The sequence below is a fragment of the Pongo pygmaeus genome, chromosome 18 (genome assembly GCF_028885625.2).
Source record: "Pongo pygmaeus isolate AG05252 chromosome 18, NHGRI_mPonPyg2-v2.0_pri, whole genome shotgun sequence".
Taxonomy (NCBI): Eukaryota; Metazoa; Chordata; class Mammalia; order Primates; family Hominidae; genus Pongo; species Pongo pygmaeus.
Window position 1 is genome coordinate 59,126,903 of NC_072391.2, and position 27,303 is coordinate 59,154,205.

General features: G+C 36.8%; 1 protein-coding gene and 1 long non-coding RNA gene across 3 annotated transcripts in view; one reads left to right on the forward strand and one right to left on the reverse strand.

Annotated features, from left to right (window-relative positions):
- Positions 1-27,303, reverse strand: part of CDH8 (cadherin 8) — a 383,067-nt gene that overhangs the window by 270,181 nt on the left and 85,583 nt on the right. The gene's annotated exons all lie outside the window — the stretch shown is intronic.
- On the forward strand, positions 10,891-17,652 carry LOC134738543 (uncharacterized). The gene is made up of 3 exons (XR_010124303.1): positions 10,891-11,002; positions 14,728-14,794; positions 17,058-17,652. It is a non-coding gene; the product is annotated as an uncharacterized LOC134738543 (long non-coding RNA).

Here is a 27,303-nt window from a genome sequence, read left to right on the forward strand (position 1 = left end):
CCTCAGTGTCATCACTGATAACTTTTGCCATTAATAACCAATACAAGTAGCAGCATAAAGTTTGGGAAAAAATTATAGGGTTGGCATCACAAAACATGGGTCTGAAATCTTCAGTGTATGACCACAGGAAAGTCAAATTTGTTTTGTTTTAATTTAATGAATATTTTAGATATGAGGAAATAAACTCTTCTGTCTTTGAACTGTTGTGAATAATAAGTGAAATACTATATGTCACATATACAACATAAAGCTGGCATATTCAAGTTCCCTGACCAGAATATTGTGAGGTGAATATTATCTCAGGTTATTATGAAGCCCTGGCAATCTAGATGGCTAGAGGATATATATATATACATCATATATATATATTTAAATATATATAAATATATGTGATGTATATGTGTGATAAATATATAATTTAAATATATATAATATATGTGATGTATATATTTGTATATATATTTAAATATATATTTACTATATATAATAAATATATTATATATTTACTATATATAATAAATATATATTTACTATATATAATAAATACATATTTACTATATATAATAAATATATATTTACTATATATAATAAATATATATTTACTATATATAATAAATATATATTTACTATATATAATAAATATATATTTACTATATATAATATATTTAAATATATACACATATATATCTCTTTAGAATAGGGTTAGCTTCTGCAAGCATCAGAATCATGGGTATCAGAATCATAAGTAAAAACACAGATTCCTGGGCCCTCTCTAGCAATTTTGGGATGGGACCAAAAAAAACTTGGATTTCTAAGAAGTTCCTGGGTGATGCTAATATTGTTGATCCAGGCACCACACTATGAGGACCACTGACTTCGAGATCAAAAAGTTATTCCTTTCTGTGGTTGTTGTGTTGTTGTCGTTTTAATCCTGATACTCTAAGTGGGATGGTATTATTTGGCAATGCCACTTTTAATAAGTGGTTCGAAATGTTTCCATTAGGGAATAATCAATTTTAGCTTCCAAACATTTTTTGGGACTTTTGAACATTTCACTTCTGAATACTAAAACACTTGATTATGTTGAAATATACACAGCCCTTTAACAATTATTTATAATACTTCTACTGTGTGCACAACCTATAGGTTCTCACGCATCATCTTGTTAGAGGCCATAGCAGATTCCCATTCTTCTTATAGAGTTAAATATCAGGCCAAAATTACCTGTTCACCCAGATCCACAGGTACGTGGGATATTTAATAACAAAATTCCTTCTCCACCTCTGACCTCTACATTCAGTACTGAAAGTACTTATTATTTTGTTGAAAATAATAAGCTTGCTAGACTTCATCAGTGTGTTCTCATGTGAAGGTTAAAGAGCATCATACTCAAAAATTGCAGTCATAAATATACAGGATCTTGGTGATTGATGGAACAATATAATCAGAAGAAATGAATATTAGTTCCTGTTTTTTTTTAAATAAAAGAAACACTTAAACTAAAAACCTTCTTATCCACGTAGTCATCTTTAGTTACTGCAATTCTAAAATTCAACCTTCTATTTTTGGCATCTCCTCCTGTTTGGGCAGAATAAATCAACAAATAAAAACGGTTTAAATAAAGAGCTGTTAATGGTCCTGAGAAGGATTATTTGTAAGACACTCTTAATGTACGATTTCCATAGAGTTGCTAATTGTTCCGTACTTTGAAATTCATTGTTCTGAGAATGAGATGCAGTTGGTAATGTAAATATCAACCAGGTAGAGGGTGTTACTCTGTATTAGCATCCACATTGTTATTCAGTCATAATTAATACACTCCTAAAATAAAGTGTTGACAGCACTCCTATTCAATCATATAGCATATGTTTATAGTCTCACACATTGAGGTACACACATAATTACAATATATGTGTGAGAAAAATTGCTGAGGCAGTCCAAGAAGCCGTGCTTACTCTAATGGAAAACTGCCATTGTCCAATTAAAGCAGATGAGACCACAGGGTGGCAACACTGTCAAATGCCTATCAGACATGGCCACACTGGTTAAATTACAAGACAAAATAATATAAGAAGAGCAAACAAGGTTTTGTTTTTCTTGTTGTGGTTGTTTTAATAGAACACTGAGAAGCTAATGGCAATCAAGATATTCATTGTTTCTCCTTACCCCAGTTAAGAATTAATCTCAATAAAATACTATATTATTACAGAAAATATTGAGTAGCTCAAAAGCACAAGGCTCACCTTTCACCAAAATTGATGCTATCTGAAGGAGGAGAAACATTATTTTTACTGTTAGAGATGTGACTTTGATGACTTTAGAAAAGCTAAAGGAGTATGCTATTATAATTTGTTTTATTTCTATTTTTCTCCATTAGGCCTCATTAGGAAATAATTAATGCATCATGTGTAATTACAGAAGAATCACTCCACACTCATTTCAAAGCATCAAGCAACATGAATTTCAAGGGGAGTTTAAAGTAGGGTCACTCATCTGCAAGAGCACAATATACTACTCCTTTGAGGAAATGTATGTCATCAAATGTTAAATTCAAGACTCATAGTAAATATCCACTTACTCCATAAATGTTTTGACTTCTGAAGTATTTTTTTAGCAGGACACAACAAAGCAAAACAAAGTCTCTAACATTATTATTTCAAAGGTGACTCCAACCAGGATCAGTTCAGAAAGTAGCAGAGAAAAGAGGAAAAGATGGAGAAAGAAGAAAGCAATAAATGTATGTTAAGAATCTACTATATACCATATACTGTTCAAATTGCTTTACAAACATTACATCATCCTTACTATACCTCCACAAGGTCGTTTCTTTTTTCTCATTTGATCGATGAGAAATCTGAGATTCAGAGTAGATAAGTCACCTGCTCCAAGCCACACAAGCTAATAAGAAGCAGAATCATAAAATGTTGGTTTGGGACTCAGAAGGGGTGTGTGTGTGTGTGTGTGTGTGTGTGTGTGTGTGTGTGTGTATACATTTACCTTACAAGTGGGAAAATAAAATCTGTGTTCCAAATATGGGAAGAATGAAATTGTATAAACATTCATTGAGGTTTGATCCTTTGGCAGATAATTTAAATCACAAGACAAAAAAATAAGAAAACAGATACTTGAACCCAAGTATGCCTGACAGCAGCCCATTAATCTCCAATACTTCACATTCCTTTCCAAAGTCTTCTGATTTATTTATAGACAGTTTTTCTTCCTGTCTTTGTAACACCTTCGAAATTAACACCCCGATCTGTGTCCTTGTTAGCTATTTTTCTAAAGGGTCAGCTCCTGAATTCACCAACAGATGAAAACCGTTAGGTGGTAGAAGGACTTTTTTATATCCTTAGGGTTCTTTGACACCTGACAGATGGAGCATATGCCCACAAACGACCCAGCATTTAAACAATTGTTGTCTGTGCAACAGAGACAGGCAGAATGCAGTGTGCTCAGTCACAGGAGGCACTGTTAAAGGATTCATCATTTTGATTCAATAGATTCCATTATTTCTTTTGTGAGTCTACATGAGTCTCTTTAATAGTAACGGCAATTTTATGTAGACTCATGCTGGAGACTGGCATCTAGGGTGTGCTGAGCTAATGGCAAGGTTTGGGAGGAAAAATGGATACAAAGGGTCTCATTTAAGATATTATGTACTTTTTATTTGAAGTGGCTAATTACTGCCATTGAACTCTGCCATTCATACCTTTCATGACAATTTCAAGGATAAAGAGTAAAAAACAACAGACACCTTAGAAGGCATTGCATGAGTCATCGCCTGTTATCTGAGTGCTCCACCAGTTAGCCTTGGAGATCATTCATATTCATTTCTCTCCTCTTTTCATTTTGCCTTGATTCACTTGTCATGTAATTCAATATCCTTGTACAGTAGAAAGAGTATGGGTTTTGAAGTTATTCAGTCCTCAACCCCAATCCCAGCTTTGTGATTTAAATATCAGGTAACTTCAGACAAATCATTTTACTTCTCTTAGCTTCAGTTTCTGTATAGCTACAGGGATAATACCATTTTATGGAGTCAGTATGGGGTTTACATTAACTAGAAGTATGCCTGTTAACTGGAAATAGTAGGTACATAGGTGTAGATATAAGTATAGTAGATATAGATATTGATTTGCCAAACATTATTTTATTTCTCCTTCCTTAGGTCATACAGTAAACACACACACTGTACATATTTTTAATGTTAAATCATAGATATTATATGTGTATATTTATAAGTATATATATTTGTAAACTAATTCTAGAATTCTATTTGAAATAATGCTAAAACTGCAATTATAATTTTAGTTAGATATATGCCTCCTAGACAAATATCAAAAGGTTAATAATTAGTTAATATTTCCACATAAAAGTCACATTATTCACTGGTTCCATGACTCAAAACTAGGCTTTCTGTGTTACTCAAATCATGAGTAATGTTGCGGTCAGGTGGCACCCCATCAGGCACCCCATCAGGTGGCATCTAATGGCCCAGGCATCATCAAACTCTGTGCCAGGGGCAGGATCTGTTGTGATGCCTTAGGAGATGCGGCGTGAAGGGCCCAGTGGCCAACATGGCTATCGCATGATACTGAAGCCTCAATGTATCAATTTCAAATATATTTGTTGAAGATATTGTTTAACAAGAAGAGTAGGCTAGTTAAAATGTTTGAAAATCATTGCTGTGGATACACTAATACCTATCCCCACACTACGTACAAACACATGAGAGCTCCATTGCAATATTATTTGTATAACCAGTCCTTCCCTTCGGTAAAGTTAGTTCCACTGAATTGCACTTTGCATGCAATAGTTGCACTTTTGTGACCTACATTAAGGAATGCTAGAAATTAAAAGTCCTATGAAATACCTCACTGTGGTATTACACGGCTGGTTTTAAGGACATTGCTCATTACACCACCTACTTGTACCTCTAACAGAAAATACTTAGGGGAAAACAGGTGGTCCCAACAATAAGACAGTAACCAAATTTCTTGATGTGAATCAGTTTATTTTATCTTTTAGGTACTTTGATTTGTACTACTAATCAACTTTTACACTTCACCATGAATACTGTGAATCTGAGAGTCAAATTTTTGGCCCTGTCAAAACCAAAGTTATAGGAATTCTATTACATAATGTTGCATATTAGCTACATTTACTATGCCAGTTTTGCTCTTTCATGAAGAAACCTTGTCAGCTCTAAGACATGAGATAAGAAAGCTTGTGCCATCTATGGCTCTTGACTGTCCTGGGTAACTGCATCTATCATTCCCTGCACTATACCTCCTCAGTTGCTGCCTATCTCACCTCCAATTCTAAACCTGGAGACAAAGACTGCACCCCTAGCCACTGAGTGTTGTAACCTCTTGATTCTAACACTGGCCACTGTACTAATGCACCCACTAACTGTAAATAGTACAGGTTTAGCATTATTTTAAATGAGCAAATGGAAATCACACTTTATTTTAGACACACTATGAAAATGGGCAATATAAGGACTCTTTATAGGTGCTGTTGTATAAGCCGTCTCATCAAAATATCCTTTCTCTGTCTACATTGTATTCTAAGAGGCCTACACATTTGGGCCTACAATGGCATCTGAACGTTGTAGAAAAGGGACATCCACATAAAAGCAGAAGTGTCTGTCAAGTGACATACATTAGACTGTTCTTTAATAGGGCTTATAGAGTTGTTTTTAGGTTTTGTTTCGTTTTGAGATGGAGTCTCGTTCAATTGCCCAGGCTGGAGTGCAGTGGTGTGATCTCGGCTCACGGCAAACTCTGCCTCCCGGGTTCATGCCATTCTCCTGACTCAGCCTCCCTGGTAGCTGGGACTACAGGCGCCCACCACCACGCCCAGCTAATTTTTTTGTATTTTTAGTAGAGAGGAGGTTTCACCTTGTTAGCCAGGATGGTCTGGATCTCCTGACCTCATGATCTGCCCGCCTCAGCCTCCCAAAGTGCTGGGATTACAGGCGTGAGCCACAGCGCCTGGCCTGTTTTTAGGTTTTTACCTGTTGTAAACTCCTGTGTTATGTATTTCCTATGTATAAGCATCTTGAACCTTGGTTTCCTATTCTGTACAGAGTGGATGAAATCACATATCTAGTAGCTTTGGTATCAACACAGTCATCCTGAATCCAGAACTCTTTCTCTTAACCATGTGACCAAAACAAAAATCTGCCTACAAAAGGTTTGGGCTAAGTGTTTTCATTCTCAACTATCTCAGAAAGGGTTGGCTGTTTGCCTACATGGATTCGAGATTCTTATGAAGAGACCTATTATACTGACTGAGCTTACCAGCAGTGATTTCCAACAAATCCACAAATGGACTTATTGTACCTTATTTTTTAACAGGTTGGGAATCAATAAATCAATCAACAAATTGATACAAGACTGGGTGCACTGGGTCACATCTGCAATCCACCACTTTGGGAAGCCAAGATGGCAGTATATCTTGAGGTCAGGAGTTGGAGACCAGCCTGGGCAACATAAGTTGACCCCATCTTCACAAAAAAAATTAAAAATTTTAGCCACACATGGTGGCAAATGCCTATAGTTCCAGCTACTTGGGTAGCTGAGGCAGGAGGATTGCTTGAGCCCAGGAGTTAGAGGCTGCAGTGAGCTATGATCATGACACTGCACTCCAGCCTGGGTGACACAGCGAGACCCTAGTCTCTTAAACAAAACAAAACAAAAGAATTGATATTTTCAAAACACATGTCAATTACATGACTCAGCCAAAAGCCAATATTAAATAAAGTATAGTCATAAGTCAATTTAACATATGCAGAGTTTGTTCTTCTGTTCCATAACAGATAGATGTAAGGGATGGCATTTAAACAGAAGGTTGATTGTTAATCAGTTTGTAATCACAGTAGTGATTATAACTGAAAGCTGAAAAACAAGTACTTACTTATATTTGTATTATCCGGTGCCAAGAGTAAGAGAAGCATTTAAAGTAAAAAGAGCTGTCAATACTAAAAGTAAAAATTTTATTAATACAGAGTGATTGCCCAGGATTTTCTTGTTTAAATTAACTGAAGTTAGAAAACACAAACACACACACACACACACACACACACACCCCATGTACACACAGGCATTTTTTAATGAGAAATTCAAATTTATTATGTTTAAGTGCATATAATCTTTAGATGCAAATTAATGAACTGCTGCTAGGATGCACCCCAACTTAAGAACAGGATAAGAATGATTTGAATTTAGCACATTAAGTCACTGACCTTTGCTTACACTACAACTAGATGGCCTATTTGTCAATGCACCCTTGAAAAGTATTTGAAAGTAGCTTATTTCTTTCATGCCAAAAGGACTGTAGGTTTACAACCCTGCATTGACCTTTTGAATTCTGAATTCATCATTCACAAACCTTAGGAGACACTTGCTTTGGGCTTAGAATATGTGTTAAGAACTATGTGGACCCTTTATTTCATAAAAATAAGCCATAAACTCTTTTTCAGTCCTGGTAAAATAATTTCCAGATTTAAAATACCTAAAGTAAGAGTTTGTACTATATCATTTCTTTCTCCTTGGACCATTAAGGATTTTCTAACCACAATTTTGTCTAGTTAAGAAAAGTAGTCTCTAGATATTTGCCTGCAACAAAACAAAAAGCCATAAATGAATTTCACCCCCAGCAAAATTCCTCATGTTATTCTTCAATGAGTAGCTTGAATAGCCCAAGAGATAAAATGCAAGCTTTCAAAAAAGTCAAACTTGCTTCCAAATTGGGTTTGACTAGCTAAATGCTCATTTAGCCACATTATCAAATTAAATAAGTTACTGAATAGTCATGTCAAAGACAGTACTTACTGCAGCATTTTCTGTGTATTTGATTACACCATTTCGAAATTGTGAGATATAAATGTACAGTAACAATATATCACTTAAAATGAAAAAGTTGAAATCATGAGGACCTTTTGTTTTGTTTTGTTTTGTTTCAGAACAGGGTTTCACTTTGTCACCCAGGCCAGAGTGCAGTGGCGTGATCACTCCACTGTCATCTCGGACTCCTGGGTTCAATCTATCCTCCCACCTCAGCCTTCCGAGTAGCTGAGGCCACGAGTGCACACAAACATGCACAGCTAATTTTTAAAAAATAATTATTATTTTCATAGAGACAGGAATCTCACTATGTTGCTCAGGCTGGTCTCAAACTCCTGGCTTCAAGTGATCCTTCCACCTCAGTTTTCCAAAGCACTGTGATTACAGGCATGAGCCATTGCACTCAGCCTAATAAGGGCTTTCCTAAAAAAAACATTCATTAGGAATCACCTGTTTCAGGGCATTCTGACTGAATGAAATATAAGCAGTATGTTGCTCTTGTCACACTGCTGAGCCACTTTTCCTGGATATTAGAAACCCCCACTTTCCACAATCAGTAACTATGCCACCAATGTCATTTGAGCCCCTCAGAAAGATTGTGAGGGATTTCTCCCATTGTAATGTAAATGTTACATAAAAGTAACATTAAATGTAAATGTTAAGCAAAATGTTAGACAAAAATGCTACCCACAGTTATAAGACATACCCTTAAAACATCTATAATACTAAAGGTGTGGTCCTAGGATTTCTGCTGAAAACATAACACACACATGTTCGAGGGAGCTCATGCACATATACACAGATCTAATGTGCAACTGGCTTAGAAGAGAAATGTGATAGAATATAATGAAAAAGTACAGGCTGGACGCTATGGCTCACGCCTGTAATCCCAGCACTTTGGGAGGCCGAGGCGGGCGGATCACGAGGTCAGGAGATCGAGACCTTCCTGGCTAACACGGTGAAACCCTGTCTCTACTAAAAATACAAAAAATTAGCATGGTGGTGGGTGCCTGTAGGCTGAGGCAGGAAAGTGGCGTGAACCCAGGAGGCAGAGCTTGCAGTGAGCCGAGATCGCGCCACTGCGCGCTCCAGCCTGGGCCACAGAGCGAAACTCTGTCTCAAAAAAAAAAAAAAAAAAAAGCAAAGAAAAGAAAAAGCACAGAATATCTCCATGACCATAACATATTATTAATTTAAAAGAGAGCACTCTGGGACCTATTAGAGATATTGCTAAAACAAAAGATGAAGCATTACTAAAACAAAAATGTAATTCAAAGATTTTGAATAGATGTACTCTAAAAGTGTGTTCAGTGTGTATATATTTGTTTCACCAAATATATGCTCCAAACAAGAGCATATTTATGCTCCGTGTAAAAGTTAATCTGGAGTAATGTGATTTTTAATATATATAGTGTCCTTGAATATTGTACCACTCCCATATAATGACCCAGAACTCTCTCAGGCATACAGTAAAACAATAGTTTAAGAGTGGTGAAAGTTGTACCATTACTTATTTTCTGAGCCCCGCTTCTCATTTATTATTTTAAAAAGCAGTTGTTTCATGACCCATTCTAAACCCTGTGGATATAAGAGTGAATAAGTCAGAGTTCTTTCCTGTCTTCTATCAGCCCCTAGAACTTGATTTGAATTTCACAGGAAAAAACACAGTAACTTTAAAATAAAAAATAACCAGCTGCAGGGAAAGAAGATCTCAACCTTTAGCCTAGTACTCTAAACTTTAATGTGGACCTACACCTCCTGGGAATCTTGTGAAAATAAGTATTTTGATTCAGCAGACCCAGGATGGGACCTGAGGTTTTTAATTTCTATGAAGCTACCAGGTGATATTGAGGTTGTGATCCAGGAAGCCCTTGGACACACTTTGAGAAACAATGCAGAAATCCATTCTTTGGTCAGTGTAAATGAGGGATAACTGCCCTTATTAAAAGGAAGTGACATTGACCAAGGAGGCTGTTGTCTTCTTTCTTACGCCTAATAACACTAAGAGTGAGACCTTCTCATCTCTATTTTAAATATATGAAAAAGTAAAGTTAAGAGAGACTGTACAGCCAAATTTAAATCTAGGTTCAGTCCAAAGCTCTTTGTCTTTCCAGTTAACCTCGTTGTACATCAAACGAAGAGAATCAATATTATTCAAAGAGTTTCAGAAATCAGAGTAAGTCCAGTATGGTCAGGCAACAGAGGAGAGTGACAAGAGGAGAGTCTGTATTTGCAGTCAGTAGGCTGTTTGTGGGCATCTTATATTATGCGGCGGGCATAGATATATTAGCGATATTGAACTTTTACCCACAAGGTCTTGGAGAAACTAACAAATGATTTAGAGCAGGAGAGTAACATGTCCAGACATGTATTTTTGAAACATCATTCACATTCCAGTGTGGAAAAATGACTGAAATAATGTGATTTTGAACTTAGAAAAGATTTTTTAAATTACATGTATCCTTTTAAATATGTAGCGAAATAAACCAGACAAGGAAGGATAGAAATGTGGCTTAGGGTAGCAGCAGCCCAAATAGAGAGACAGTGAGATTGAAGACATATTTATTGGGATAAATTATTACTGAGGATACTAATTAATCTATGTGCCTGTTTTTTTTCTTTTCTTTTAGTGCTGGTGGTGATTTTTTGTTTGTTTGTTTTTTTGCAACCTTCACATGTGGCAAAAGAGACAGAGCTCCAGAAGATTTTTCTCCTACTAATTTAAGGTCTCATATGGTCTATTACATTTTACATTAGCTTTTACAATGTTTCCCAAAGAGAGATACATATGTTAATTTTAAGTAGTATAGACAGAACAATTTTAAAAATACATGGATTTATTTTTCTCTGAATAAGGAGAGAAACTAACACATCAAAACCTGCGATTGTAGTAATAATATTGGTTATGTCAGGTCAGAAATCATCTGCTATATTCAGATGGGATCAACAGCAGGAGTGTGTTTGCATGGTGCTGGCATATGGTACAAACTAAGAAGATAATACCTGAATAAATGAATTTGCCTCATCCCACACCTTACAGAAGCACTGAGTGGTTCCCAGATTCAGTGGAAGCCAGACATCCTATCTAAACCTCTAGAACACCAGGGTCCCGGCTGCTGAGAATCCCAGGCACATGAGGCTGCTTGGGAAAGGTAAGTAGCAATATGTTTCAGAAGCTTTAGAGGGAAAATGTGAAACGTGCTTGGAAATCTGAACAAACGCCCACCTTCAAGCCTTCCCTCCTAATAAGCATAGCTTATAACAACAAAAGGCCTTCTGAGATGCCTTGGGTAAGTTGTAATTCTATGCTAGCTAGTGTAAATTAAGGAATAGAAACAAACGGAAAGCTTATGTAAAGATTGAGGAGGGACAGTATACGATATTGTATCCTATGCATTTAAGAACATGGGTTACATATCACCCACATTTCCTATGGTATATATGCCACTTACTTAACCTTAAATAATATACTTATTTTATTATAGTATTTTAGATGGGAAAATATGAAGTCAAAACAGAACTCTGAGAAGTAGGTGTCTGGTATGAAGCAATTAATTAATGGAAGCTTAACTTATTATATCATTACGAGTACAATGACTCTTTCCCTGCCCCTAAATGGATTTAAACTCCTAACCATTTCCCACTCACCTTTGTATCTCTGGCACTGGGCACAAGGCTTAGTGTGTTGTTAGTATTCAAGACACGCTTGTCGAATTATTCCATGACCACAAGCAATAAAATTGCCAGAGAATTTAGGTCTGATTGTCACCCGAAGCTTTTCAGGGATAAAAATGTGAGCTTCAGCTTCCAGTGCAATAATTACAACTGCAGGACATGACTCCAGAGTTACATCTCATGCCAAGCCCAAAAGAAGCAGACCAGATAGAAAACTGTGTTGAGAGGGTTGCCTGCTGGAAATATTTTGAAATTTTAACACTAATATTAACTATCCCATCATTTTTTGCATCTTTTGCAAAGCCATGGTGAATGCGGCCTTTATATAAGAGAGGAGGAAATGATTACACTTGGACTGGACATTAGATGACATTATTGATGATAATACTCCAGTGTCCTGCAAGTTATCTTTAGAGGAGGCAAAAGTAGAGCAGTTACAGTCTATCTGCTTTAAACGAGCCTGCTAAATGTCAGGGTGGGATGGAGTTATCCTATTTTGAATGCATCAGTAAGCTTTAGGATGTTTATGTATGATGTATAACTAGAAAAATTAAGTCATCATATTATTTTATATGAAATGAATTAACCAATATATTTTCATTAAATTTCCATTAAGCTCAAATACAACTTTATGTAGGCAAATCCTGAGTGGAGGAATTTAGAAATGATGAGTAGCAATAGCATATAGCTGGAAATAAATATCTACAACTGTTTCTGTACTTTAGTAATACAGTATTGAGAATGGAACTATACATTTGAATGTCCTCATCTTCATCCCTATCCTGAGCAGGAGTTGACACTTACACACCTTTTATGGGAAAGGAAGGAAGAAACCTCCTATTTATTAAATAGCTATAAAATTTTGTTTCTAAGTCTATTTCCTGTGAGTTCACTATTCATTTTTCTCTTTGGCTTTATGCTTATTATTTTTGGAGCATCTAGTGTATGCCAGACATTTTACTGTGAATTAAAAGCAACTAAGTATGTAAGACACTTGTGTGCTCATCTATTGGACTCTGTGCATCTTGAAAAAAGAGAAAATAAACAATGCATGCAGTATAATATCATGGGTACATTTTTAGCCTGTTTAGGAGTCAGTGTGGAAAGCTGTTTATTATTTTTGGGGGACAGGGGGCTGTCCATGATAAATTCACATAGTCATAACGTTGGGAGCTAGATCTTAAGAAAGTAAGACAGTAGGCATTGTGAAGGTTTATAGCACAAGCTCTGGAACTGAATTTACTGAGTTCAAATCCCAGAGACCCACCACATACTAGCTGTGTCCTTTAAAAAGTTAAGTAACTTGTCAGTAAATCAGTGTTTTTATCTCTAAAATGGTGGCAATAGTAATAGTTACCTTATAAATGTAAGAATTCAATAAGCTAAATATATAAAAAGAATTTAAAGCATATCTGTCACATTGTATATACTCAAGGGATATATTTACATTGTATTAATAAATATTTACATTGAATATTTACAGCTCTTACTTTCCATTTCTCCCTGGTAAGAGAAAAAAATAGCATTTGAGAAATAATGAATAATGAGAGGAGAAGCATGAGTTATGGGGCATTCAGGTAAACAATTATATAGTGCTGAAAATAAAAATAAAAACACCACCACCATTTATTGAATATTTAACACTGCCAACCAACCATGCTATGTTCCTGTGTTTCATTCTCACAACTCGGGGCAGTAGATAAGGATTGCCAAAAATCATTAGCTTTCTAACAAGATTAAAAAGACAAGATTGCTCATGACTCCATCAAGGAAAGGATATATGTAGCTACAAAGAGCAATGTGAGAAGTCACTTGGAGATGGCAATATGCCACCTGCCTCCCAAAGAGGCATGTTCAAGTATTCATGGATCATCATCCTTCTGATATCTAAGAAAGATAGATCCAAAAAAACCTGAAGTCTTCTGTCTTGCTGAATGGGATATGCAAGTTTGGGGGTCCAGAACTTAACTGATCAGTACAAAGGAGACAAAACTGAGGACTGCCACCAGGGGTCCCACTGATCATTGCCAATGTCCTGCTATGTTTCTCTAATTAAGTAATGAATTTTAAAAATAATTTTGGAACACATTAAGAACCTCAGAACTGTCTAATTCTATAGTTTATTATTAACTTCTAAGCAATATTATCTTTTATCATATTATTATATTATTTTAAAGTAGTTTTAACATTTAGATGCAAATTAAAATCACCTATCTCTGGAAGATTTTGTAAAACAGCAATGGCTAGGCACTGCTTCCCTGTATCCTAAAATAGTAAATTGCAGTGGAATTCAGAAATTAGTATTTTTTTAAAGCCTCCCGGGTGATTTTAACCTCCCAGGGTTTTTTCAGGATTGAAATAAACAAACAAACAAATAAATAAGTAAATAAATAAAACATGTTATTCTACTTTTCTGTGGAGCAGCACTCAAGTTAGTTAGTGAGTCTTCTCTGTGAAATATAAATATTTAATTAGCATACTTATACATTTGAAACTTTAAAACATGGTTCTAGAGCTATCGTTCTCAAAGACTTGGGGATAAAGAACAAGAGAGAGTTGCTTACTATAGCATGATTTCTGCCATAGGAAAGATCTTAGATTTGTTCCCTAGAACAGAAGGAAACCACCAAAGGACAATCACTAAGAAAGACTCAGGTTTGTGTCATAGAAAAATCAAACTGACAAACTGACAATTTGAGATACAGTTCAATTGAGAGATACAGTTCAATTGAGAGATTACAAGTCTTAATGCCGGACATCAGTGATCAAAGAAATAAACTTTCTGTTTGCTATCTGTTCCTTCCTCCTCACTTTTCTCAGACTCTAGAAGTATGTGGAAGCCAAAGAGGGCAGTAAACAGCAGACACTTTATAGGCAAAATTTTCACAGAATAAAACAATCATAGCGACTCATGTGGAGATTTCCCTAAAATGTCATCTATTTCCCAACTTTTAGTTATGATAGAGCTAGTATCACATATCTGTAAAGGATCTTGGATATATTCTCCCAAGTCATCAAACCTGAGGTATAAACTTCAATGTCTATGAAGTGAACTGCTTGCCTCCTTAAGGAAAAAACTTCTCTGGGCAGTAACTGAACCCAGGAGTCCTGAGTCAGGGGCTAAACATCTAATTGTGTTTCCATCTTTTATCAAGGCACACCTGTTCCAAATCGCATTCTTTATTTCTATTTATATTTTTAGACTGGAGAAGTGCCAGGAGGATTAATTACAGCAGTTAATGTTTCCATTTGAAAGGAGATGATACCCTGTAAGTACTAAATATTATTAAATGTAATGGAATTAAATTGCTTTAAAAGAGACAAATGGTATAATTCAGTATTTCACTGATGCCCAGAAAACTACAACCCTTCATGTTGAGTCATCAGGATAAAAGTAATACAGATTTTTTTTAATTCTCCAAATCATATATAAAATGATTTCATTGAGTGTATATCTCACTGATTCCTAATGAAACACAGATCTGTGTAAGACATGAGTGGCTGTAGACAAGCTGATGAGGAATGAATTAATTACCCAGTCATTCCCAAATGGCATTTCTTTTAAAATATACATGATTTCTATGTTCTTACTGTCATTTCAGAACTGAAATAGTTCATTCTAGGAGAAAAATAGCATAAAATTAGGAGTATTCACTCCTTGCATTTAGATATTAATGAGAAGCCCCACCATCCTCACTCCTGTGGGAATCTCGCTTTGCCTGAAGGGGAAATATATGCAGCTATTTTTTGTTTTCCCCTGCAATAACACAGAAGAGGCCCTACGCCTTGTCCACATGTCTAAGAATTGCAAATATACTTGCTCAATATTAGTATTAATAAATAACACATATGGCAAGTAACATTAAAATGTAAGGTACTGCAAATAATTAAGCTAGAAATAAAAAATAAATAAATAAAGTGCATCTGCCTGGTAACCTCTGGTTGTTAGTCATAGCTGAGAAAAATCCCTCAAATTTTTCCAAAGATCAACATGTTCAAGGGATTTTTATTCCCAAGGCATTTCATGGAAAAGAGGGTGTACTGAATTGAGGTTAAACATGCAGTAGGCTGCCTGGGTCCTTGACCTGACTTCAATGTCTACACACTGTGTGAACTTAAGCAATTTGCTCAATGTTCCTGTGAATTAACACAGTTCTCCATAAATGGGATGATGCTAAATGAGATGATATATGTAAAATGTTCAGCACTGTGCCAGCTATTTAGTAAGCATTTATTAAATGTTCATCATTATCCTATTACGTGTAGCTGTACAGTATAAACACGTCCGTCACTCAGAAAAAGGAAAGGCAAGGAAGATGAGGAAATCAACAAGGGCTCATTCATAGAGAATAAGGCACTCATCTGTTCATAAGATTCTGAGTTTCTTAATTCCTAGAGGTGATGTTATTTGAGAAATATTTAATGCTCTTTAGAACTGGGTATCAATATAGATATTGGTATTAGATACAGAAAGATGAAGATGGATAAAAAATACTTCTATTTACCACAACAATCCACCTTGTTTCTAATTAGAATTAAGTTTCACATTTCAATTCAGAAAATATTTACAGACAAAACATGAATTGGAAAAAACTTCATTGTTACCTAATCAGGAAAAAGTAATGATTTCTAAGTCTTCCAGATTATCAAGATTAATACCTGCAGACATCATTCTAAATTTAAATAAACAAAGTTTGAAGATGGGGAAGCATTATTTTTCCTCCTTTGCAGATTTTTCTTTGACAGCTAAGTTTAATTTATGCCATCATTGGGTAAATATTCACCAGGTGACTTTTACTCTGATGTTTGAAGAACCCAGCTACCTATTTCATAACATGACATTATAATTTATTAGCATTCCAATTAAAAACATAATTTGTCTATAACCTTCAAGTTTATTATTTATACTGCACCTTCCTAGTAGCTAATAAATCATTTGTAATTGACTATAATACCAAAAAGCTAAATACCAAGCCCTATAATAATCTGAAAATGATGGGCTATGCAAATAGATCTGCCTCTCCTGCTACACATAACGTTGGAGAAAAGGGTAAAGGTTTAGCAATTTGTAGAAAGATGTGAAACAATATTGTAAATAGCTGTCACTAACGGACTATCTGCCATTTCCAGGGACACAAGCATTATTTGTCACATGGCACAGATAAGAAGCTGAGACTCAAAGAATGTAAGAAACCTGTACTAGAGCACATAGACTCCAAGTGAGGGGGACAGGATTTTAGCTAGAAATACCTGGCTCACAAAACATCAAACCACTTCCAACACATCTCTTCCAAACCCAAACAAAAGAGGTGCATTCCCTTCTTAGCATATCTCCTTATTAATTCACCCATTTTACCACACCAAAAATAATCAATATCAAAGAGAAAATACAATTCAGTTTTGAATTATATTTCTAGGTTAGTCATAGATTTTTTTTCATAAAAAGAATTTATTAAAAATAAACTTCTACCTCTTATCTCCTTTGACATCTTTCTTACGTCGAATGGTGCACATCAACATTAGTCACCACAGGATCGAATTATACTCTGCTCCTTGCCCCATCTAATATTTATTTGCACATTAAAGATAACACGACTGGCTAGAATTGGCTTCTGAATATGTGTGCTCCTTATCAAGGCCATAGTTTACAGCTTTGCTAGCGAGAGCTATGCTAATGAACTACTTTATCTTTTTTTTTTTTTTTTTTGAGACGGAGTCTTCGCTCTGTCGTCCAGGCTGGAGTGCAGTGGCGTGATCTCGGCTTACTGCAACCTCCACCTCCCAGGTTCAAGTGATTCTCCTGCCTCAGCCTCCCCAGTAGCTGGGACTACTACAGGCGTGCGCCACCACGCCCAGCTAATTTTAGCATTTTTAGTAGAGACAGGATTTCACCATGTTGGCCAGGATGGTCCCAATCTCTTGACCTCGTGATCGGCCCTCCTCGGCCTTCCAAAGTTCTGGGATTACAGGCGTGAGCCACTGCGCCCAGCCGGACTATTTTATCTTAAAGAGAGACTTGGAAGAGAGACTGCTGGAATCCCTAAAGTCTCCCTGGATCTGATATAATCATGGCTGGCTGACTCAACAGCAGCGGCTTGCCAATAAAATGCAATACGGAACACCTGGAGAGATGCCTCCTTCTCTTTGTCTATCTTTCAAGCATCCCAGACTCAACTTTTAAGATGTCCCAGATCTCAGGACAAGAGAAACACTTGCGTAATGATAATCATAAAAACAGTAATAGCAGCAATGCTAATAATAAGAAAATGTAGGAAGATGTGGGAATTAGAAATGAGCATATTAATCTTGTAGCATTTTGAATGCACATAGAACTCAATCAAGTTGAACTTGACACAGAAAAATATACAGTAATTTCGTGAGAATGCAAGATTGTTTTCCAACAATTGTCACAATCCACAAGAAAAATAAACAGTTAAGGCAAATTGCATTCATCTTTTGTTCTCATTTTATTCATGTCCAAACTTAAAAGACAGTTTCAGTTGTATGGTGAAATTTCCGGAGATATGACCTAGAAATGTGGCTAATACCTTTTTTCCTCTTCTTTTATTGGAAAGTTAAGATTTCTTCAAAGAGTATCTTCGTATAGATCTTCTTTGACCCAAAATGATTTGAATTATAATAATGAAAAACAATAAGTAAAACAAAGCGTCCTATTCTCCCTTGAAATACTCTCTTTTTCTTGATTTCCAGAATATATCACTCTCCTGTTTTTTTTGTTTTGTTTGAAACAGAGTTTCACTCTTCACTCTTGTTGCCCAGGCTGGAGTGCAACGGCACAATCTCCGCTCACTGCAACCTCTATCTCCTAAGTTCAAGCAATTCTCCTGCCTCAGCCTCCCAAGTGGCTGGGATTATGGGCATGTGCCACCAAACCCGGATAACTTTTAGTAGAGACAGGGTTTCACTGTGTTGATCAGGCTGGTCTTGAACTCCTAACCTCAGGTGATCCACCCACCTTGCCCTCACAAAGTGCTGGGATTACAGACATGAGCCACCGCATCTGGCCTCCTATTTTGTTTTGTTTTGTTTTGCTTTTTCCTGATTGCATTATCTTTCATAATCTTAATCTCCTCTGTTGACACCCTTTTCTTTTGCAGAACTCAAAAAACTGGAGCTCCCTCCAGTAGCATCCTCAATTTTCTCTATTTACACACTCTCCTTGGGAGATCTCATCTCATCCTTTGATCTCTCCCTTATACATTAACCTGCTCCTCATTTTAGTAAATGGCCATACCATCTACCCAATAAGTCCTCCTGACCCCTCTCTTCTCACAAATACTACATCTAAGTAGTGGGTAAGAAGTGGCGGTTCATTCTCTAAAAATATTCCTGAAGTCCCAGTTTTCTTATTTCCGATGCTACCCATTCTCTATATTATAGCCTAATTGATCATTTTGATTTTTTTTAAAGAATCATGCTGTTGCCCTCACTTTAAAACTCTTCAGTACCCACCCATCACATTTAGAAAACAGACTAAGGAATGGGCACAGTGGCTCACACCTGTAATCCCAGTACTTGGGAGGTCAAGGTGAAAGGATCACTTCTGCCCAGGAGTTTGAGACCAGCCTGGGCAATGTAATGAGACCTCACCTTTACAAAAATAAAAATAAAAAATTAGCTGGGTATGGTGAGGTGCACCTGTAGTCCTAGCTGCTCAGAAGGCTGAGATGGGAGAATCGCTTGAGCCTAAGAGTTGGAGGTTACAGTGAGCTATAATCCTACATCTGCACTCCAGCCTGGGCTACAGGCTATAGAGTGAGACTCTGCCTCTAAAACAAAACAAAACGAAAAGAGGAGAGGAGAGGAAACGGGCTAAGCTCATTATCTTGATTCACATAGCGACCTATGTTACCTGACCTTGATCTTACACTCCAACTTCATCTCATACCACTCTACTGCTAGCTTACAACTCACCAACCACCTGGATTTCTTTCTGTTCCGCTAACAAGTTCACCTTGTTCCTTGTTAAAGACATTTTCATTACTCCCCTTTTTCTTTCCATAGTTGCTTACTTCTAGTCATGCACAGGGTAGCTTCGAAAAACACCAGTTCCGGCTGGGCATGGTGACACACACCTGTAATTCCAGCACTTTGGGAGGCTGAGGTGTGAGGCTCACTTGAGCCCAGGAGTTCAACACCAGCCTGGACAACATGGCGAAACCGCACCTCTACAAAATATACAAAAAAGTGGTCCATGCCTGTAGTCCCAGCTACTTGAGAAGCTTAGGTGGGAAGATCACTTGAGTCCGGGAGGCAGAGGTTGCAGTGAGCTGAGATGCTGCCACTGCACCATCTTGCCTGGACAACAGAGTGAGATCTTGTTTCAAAAAGACAAAATCAAACCAAAACAAAAAAAGAAAAACAACAATACAGAAAATATTTTCCAGAAATCCCAAACTAATCATCCAGTCATTCTACATTATATCACTCTGTTTCATCTTCTGTATTTTCTTACTCTCCAACCTCAGACACTAGAATATAAACTTCAAGAGAGTAGAGGCCTTATCTGTTCATCTGTATTTCAGCACCTAGAAGAGTGGCTCACTGACATTAGGTGTTGCGTGGTAGATTGCTGAATGAGAGAACAAATGAATGTAAACAAACAAGGTGGTAGGGAAATGAATTTTCATCGTCTAGATTCTAGACACATGAGAAAGATAAAATTCAGGGGATATATTCTGTCCTTCTTTAGATTAGTTTGGGATTCTGGATAGGTGTTTGCAGATCAATTTCATGTCAAAATAGTATGGAGCTTTTAATAGAGTGGTCATTCTACTCTGACACAAAACCTAATTGCTCACATGAGTACCAAATAATCCCTTACTATGTCTACATAAGAAGTGGGTTTATTCAGACACACAAGGCATTTTATATGTTTTTTGAATAAATATGTATTCTATTTTCCATGTGCTGTGTTAACTTTGGAAAATATAAGTGAGACAGAGTCCCTTTCTCAGATCCCTTGATCTAATGCAGATAGTAGAACAATAAATACAAAATGAATACTACAACATGAAAAGTGAAATAATATTATAGGAAGGTATTATAGAGCTCAGGCGCTGAAAAACACAGAGAAGCCATCTTTGGAAGATTCTCAAAGCAACAGAAGAGCTGGGTGAGAACAGAGAAAAACTGAATGAGGCATAGTGTCAACAAAAGAAGGGAATCAATTTACCAAAGCCAGTGGAAGAAAACTCCCAAGTAGACAGAAGTAGATAAAGCACATCAACAGCATAGCTTAATGGTAATGACCAGATCCTTTTAGACTGGGTTTGCATTCAAGCTTCCCTGAATAGGAGTTGTGTGTCTTTTGGGCAAGCTACTTATTATTTCCTTCTACAGATGAGAACCATGGAGGCTTGGAGAGTATTGTTCATTACCTCAGAGGGGCATTGTGAGGCTGGAATGAGACAATAATATGTATAAAATATGTAATGTCACATTTCTTGACACATGAGTGCCCTATGAATTTTGCAACACTCAGTTGAGAAGCACAAAGTGACAGGAAATGAGTTAAAGGGATAGACAGGAGCCAAATTAAAGAGTCTGGATGTTGATTGTCTGCGAATTTGTAATTGTTGCTGCTTTGAATTCAGATATGTTTAACAGAAAAAATATACCTCTAAGGGTTCTCAGCTGTTCCCTTCTAAATACTGCTGGGGGAGGTGGCATTGCCTGTTAGATACACAGTTCAGTTGTTTCAATATTGCCTGTATTGATTATTAGCTGAATCACCTGTTTCAAATTATTTAAGCTTTCACCTCTTCTTTCAAAATCAGGAATAATTTTGGCAGCTAACTTATTAGGTTTTTATGAGAATTAAACATATTAAATCAGTGTAAATCACTTACATTTTGAGAGATATTAATATAAACAAACACACAATAAATAGGAGCAGGCTGGGTGTGGTGGCTCATGCCTGTAATGCCAGCAGTTTGAGAGCCGGAGGCAGAAGAATTACTTGAGGCCAGGAGTTTCAGACCAGCCTGTGCAGCATAGTTAGACCTTATCTCCAAAAAAAAAAAAAAAAATTAAATAAAAACATAAGACGAATGCAACAGGCATGGTTCTGGTTTTCTCATTTTTTTAAACAAGGCTTCTCAAGTTCAAGGATGTCTGTCAATAATGCAAAAACAGAAATTAAAGTAAAAAGTGCATAGATACAGGTATAGATATAAAATTAAATTCCTATCAATGATAAAGGAAAGAAAAAAGAAAAAAAACATGGCCCAAATCTAAGACAGCAGGTTCAAAGAAAACTCAAGTTCATCACATTTACTGCAATGGAAGATCCAGTATTGTTGCCCATTATAGGCAGGGCCTTACCATCAGCGCTTTAGTGAGGAGAACGTTTGGTTTTTGAGTCTGACACTCCTGAGTTTGAATTGAGGTTTCATTCTTAAGAACTCTGTGATGTTAGCAAATTCTTAAACTTTTGGAGACTTTTAAAAACTGTTTCTAAAGAAGACGTGAGATTATCCATACAACAGGGTCATTGTGAAGATTAAATGCAATGGTAAATGAGAAATGCACTCTATCTTTGTTAATAGAATTTGCATCGGAATGATCACAAAGTCAGCTGCTTCTTAAAAAATGGTTATCACTGCTCAGAGAGACACATGGTAGCTGGCAGGATACTCAAGCCTCAATCGGTCCTGCCAAAAGGCCAATTTCGTTTTGTGCCTAGATGCATGATTTAAAAAAAAAAAAAAAAAAAGATTCAAGTTTATCCACTCCAGTATGTCATCATTCTTACCCTCAAAGGTTACCTGAACTCATAGGCAATGTGGATCTCTGGGAGCATCCCTACTCAAAGGTTAGCTGCGAAGTCTAAGTTTGCTTAAGAGTTAAGAACTTGACAAGGAAGAACAGAGAAGAGCAGACGGTTGAGGAGTGCTAACACCTTCTTTAGGAAATCCAAACCCAGGGAGTCATCAGCAAAGACTGAGAGATTAGCTTCAAGGAAAATAGCTATTTCAAGACACTGAGGAGAAATTAGAAACGACCAGCTGGTGTGAATCAAGAGAAATATGTTGCTAAAAGGTAGTCGGGCAAGCTGTTTACAGGGAACTAGGCTTTCTAACAGCTTTCTCAGGCACCGTGATTTTTTTGTTTTGTTTTGTTTTGTTTCTTTCACTATTTCCTCCAATTTTTCTTCTAAATCCTTTGGAAGGCTGTAGAATGAAAGGCTGTAAAATGTGAAAAGAAACGTGGCTGAATCAAAGGATGCTTTGTGATTTCTCTTTATTTTAATGAGTCACAGGCAGAATGTATTTTGGCATCTTCAAAACTGCTATCTGTCAAAGGATTCTCAAAAATTTGAGTTCACCTTCCTGTTCTGAAGTTTTTACTGCCTCCTGCCCATTCCTAATATCCCACTTGCACACAGGAACACATACACACACGTGCATGCACACACACACACAGAGGACCTCTGAAACACACTCATGGCCAAAGATCTACCCTGCTATTTTGGAGAAGACCACCAGGTGTCCTCTAGTGGTACTTTTGCTTTTTCTGGCCTAAGATCCTTCAGAAAATTGTATAGTCAGAGACCCCACAAGAAGTTTGAGCAAGACTGGGAACTCTTTTCTATTTCTGTAAAGCAAAAACTATGTCTTCAAGAAACAGTGGAACTCACAAGAATTGAAGATTGGGTGTCTTTCATGGTGCCCAGCAGAATTCTAAAGAAAGCATTAGTTTTTACACCTAGATGTAAAATATTCTTGGAGAAGCAATTTAGGGAAAATTAAAGGAGATAAATTTCAGAGCCAGGCACAATAGGACTTGAGTTTGAGCTTCAACAGTTGATGTTTGCTCAAGCTTTTACTTTCTCCTTTGAGGTAGGCAATAGAATCGTGCTTATTTAATAGGTTAGGAAACTGACGTTTGATAGGTCACACCTTTGGTACATAGTAAATGTTCAATATGCAAGTTTTCTTCCATCTTTTCCCCTCACATACATTAACCCTCTTGATCCTGAAAACAGACGCAATTTAGGTGAAACAGGGTTATTCTGAAGGTCAATACCACAAAGCAACTTGCCCAAGTAGACACTGCCTATCAAGCTATCTGTTGATTCTATTCTGCACAATTTGGACTCCTACTAAATAATTCCTAAACTGAATAGCAATACTTCTCTTCTTCTCTTGGGTGATGGAGAACAATCTTAGGTGCAGAATTTATAGAGCAGAAGAGAAATGATTGATGTTCCATGTAGAACACAGAATCAAACTGTGTGGTAACTAAGATTGGCAAAACTGTTATCTGTTTCCTGTGTAAATGCTCAACTCTCGTATTTACCAGGTAGATGTCAGTATAAGGAGTTTGTAACAGCTTTGCTTCCTAAGCCCAAGAATTTCAAGACTGATCAAAAACAGTGTCACAAACAGTACCAAAACAACTTCACCCCATTATTTAATTCTATACACGAATATTATTGTAGACATTATTTCTAAATTGAAGTATATTTGACTTAAGATTGAGTAAGACTATTATTGCAATGACTACAAAGACATGAGGCAAATATGATTTTTCTGCAAGGCAATAAAATATTTTTGTATGAAAACAGTTTGAATTAAAAATTATATTAAATGTGTCAAAGAAAATGTTGATCATTCCCCAAGCACATATTTTTGTACCTATACCATTCAGGGATAGATTCAACTTCTTTTCAGTCATACGGATTCATCAAACCTATATTGCATTCCTATCATTTGCCAGAGAAGTTACACACAGGAATGATGAATAATACCTGGTCCCTGCCTTCAAGGAGTTCTCATTCTAGGTTGAATTTTCTCCCCCTATATATGTGAGTCAGTGGAAAGTAAAATAGAGCAGAATTTGTTTCAGACAGTGTAAATCTGAGGGAAAGTATAAAATATTTTTTCCTCTAAATGAAATAACACATTTCTTTTCAGACTTAATATATGAATGTGATTTTTTTCTTGTTCTACATGTTTGTTTTAACTCATTCTTTAAAAAGCTTCATTCATTACTCTGGAGTATTACAAGTAATGTCTATGATTAAAATAAATGTTAAATGGTTTTAATATATATGTAAATGTCGACATTGAATTGTTATTGGTCAACTTACAGAGCTATTAGGGCTCTGTTCTCAAAAAAGGGGTGGCTCGAGAAAATGAAAATAACCCAAGGGCATGCTCAGCTGATGGAATTTATATCCATACAGTGAGATAGTCAGGCAAACTCTGTGGTCAAAAGCACAGGTCTTCCAGTAACGTCCTGTTCACAGTCTCCATTAAACCTTCCCTGACCCTATTTCTGTACTGGACTGATTATCCAATCCCTAAGAACCTCACATTTGTTACTGGCACAATAATGAGAAAACCACACAAAAATCAATCAATCATACAAACGTATGACCCTAAATTTGGGGAAAAACTAAGAAGGTGTTTGGAGGGAGCTGATTCTGTAAAAAATAACATAATGGAAGAGACAGATATTAAAATATGTATGAAAGCATTAACTTAAACCTGCCTATAAGAATTAGCTTCTGAGGATTTCTGATCTCCTGCTTCTCTGCTCGTTCTGATCTAATCATTGTCAGGTATATTTAAAAAAATATATCATGAAGTTGGAAGAAGTTGAGAACACAGCCAAAATTTAACAGCATCTAGAACAGTGCCTCCCCAATGGTAGACACACTACTCCTTCATTATTCACCAAATATCTTTCAATATGTAACCAGAGCACAATGACGGCTCCAAGTGGAAAATATGCTGTCCCCCAAAGGTCACCTAAATTCATACGCAATGTGCATCTCTGGGAGCTTCTCTACTCAAAGGTTAACTGTGAAGCCTATGTTTGCTTAAGAGATAAGAACTTAACAAGGAAAAACAGAAAAGAGCAGACAGTTGAAGAGTCCCAACACTTTCTTTACAAATACAAACCCAGAGAGTCATTCTTGAAAAAAACAATAGCCCAACAATAGATGTTAAATCCGTAGCTTTAAGCCCGCTCAAGAATATGCTAAAGACAAGAGTATATTCTAATTGTTGGTACAGTATCTTTTTAAGAAATCTTCCTTTTTTAAATTTTTATTCTTAATATTTTTGACAAAAATAGAAAGTAATCTGTAAAACTCTTCTCTCAAATCGCATAACCCATCCCGACATCAGTGGGTCACACAAGTATACTAATCCCACGGAGGTGAAAGTAGAGAAGAGAATGAACATGTTCAAAAGTAATCTTACATATCAAAAGTGTTTAAATGCATTTTTGTAAACAGTACCTACCGTGTGTATCTTATCTCACATCTCTAAATTGGAGATACACATTAGAGGTCAGAATTTTAAAAGTTCTGATTACTCTTGCAATGAAGAAACATATTACAATTTAATTAACTCATGAGTCTTGTAGTTGATATTGAGAATCTCTGTTTCACACTGTTGCGGCCGCCAGACTAAAGACACGGGTATCAGGCTTTCTGGGAAAGGACTCTCTAACAACCCCTGACTCTTCGGAGTTGGGAGTGTAGAAGCCAGCTGGACTTCCTGGGTGGAGTGGGACTTGGAGAACCTTTCTGTCTAGCTAGAGGATTGTAAATGCACCAATCAGCACTCTGTGCTAGCTAAAGGATTTTAAATGCACCAATCAGCATTCTGTAAAATGGACCAATCAGCAGGAAGTGGGTGGGGACAAATAAGAGAATAAAAGCTGGCCACCCCAGCCAGCAGCAGCAACCTGCTTGGGTCCCTTCCACATGGTGGAAGCTTTGTTCTTTCGCTCTTCACAATAAATCTTGCTGCTGCTCACTCTTTGGGTCTGCACCACCTTTAAGAGCTGTAACACTCGCCGCCAAGGTCCGCCGCTTCATTCTTGAAGTCAGCAAGACCAAGAACCCACTGGAAGGAAACAACTCCAGACACAACATGACATCTATTAATACCTCACAGGATGTGCTTGGGAAAATGTTATAGTTAAGACATTTTGGCTGCACACGGGGACTCCCATGTGTAATCCCAGCACTTTGGGAAGCCAAGGAGGCAGATCACTTGATTCCAGGAGTTCGAGACCAGCCTGGGCAACACGGCAAAACCCCGTCTCTACTAAATAATAATAATACAAAAATTAGCCAGGCACTGTGGCGCATGCCTGTAGTCCCAACTCTTAGGGGGCTGAGGTAGGAAGATTGCTTAAACACGGGTGGTTGAGGCTGCAATGAGCCATGATGCTGCCACTGCAATTCAGCCTGGGTGACAGAGCAAGACTCTGTCTTAAAAAAAAAAAATCCTAAGCTTCATGAACCACTGCATCACAGTGGCAGTTGCTATTCCCTGGCTTCTTGCATCATAGATAGCCTGAATAATCCTGAAATCAAGACAGTTAGGGACCTACAAATGAGGCTGTACAGCAAAATTATTGATAAAGCACTTTCTGTCTATAAAGGATGAACACAATATACTCCCTGGTAAGTGATACAGGTTGTAATACAGAAGGCAAGGCTTTTTGATCTCAAATGAATTTTTTTTTTCTTCCTCTCTGACTTCTCTGTTGAGACAAGGTGCAAGAGATAAGACAAACAGTAGGATATTTTTAGCTGAGAAGCAGCTCTTCATAAGAAAGACAACTTCAGGGAAATATTGCTGGTAGGTACTAGATTTTACTCTATTTACCAGATGTGCATAAGAGTTCAATACTTATTGTTGAGTGAATCAATGTTTAAAAAAATTAAATGATTTGAGTGCAGAGTAGCAGAAGGGATGCGACTGGGTGTCTATCCCACTTATGACTT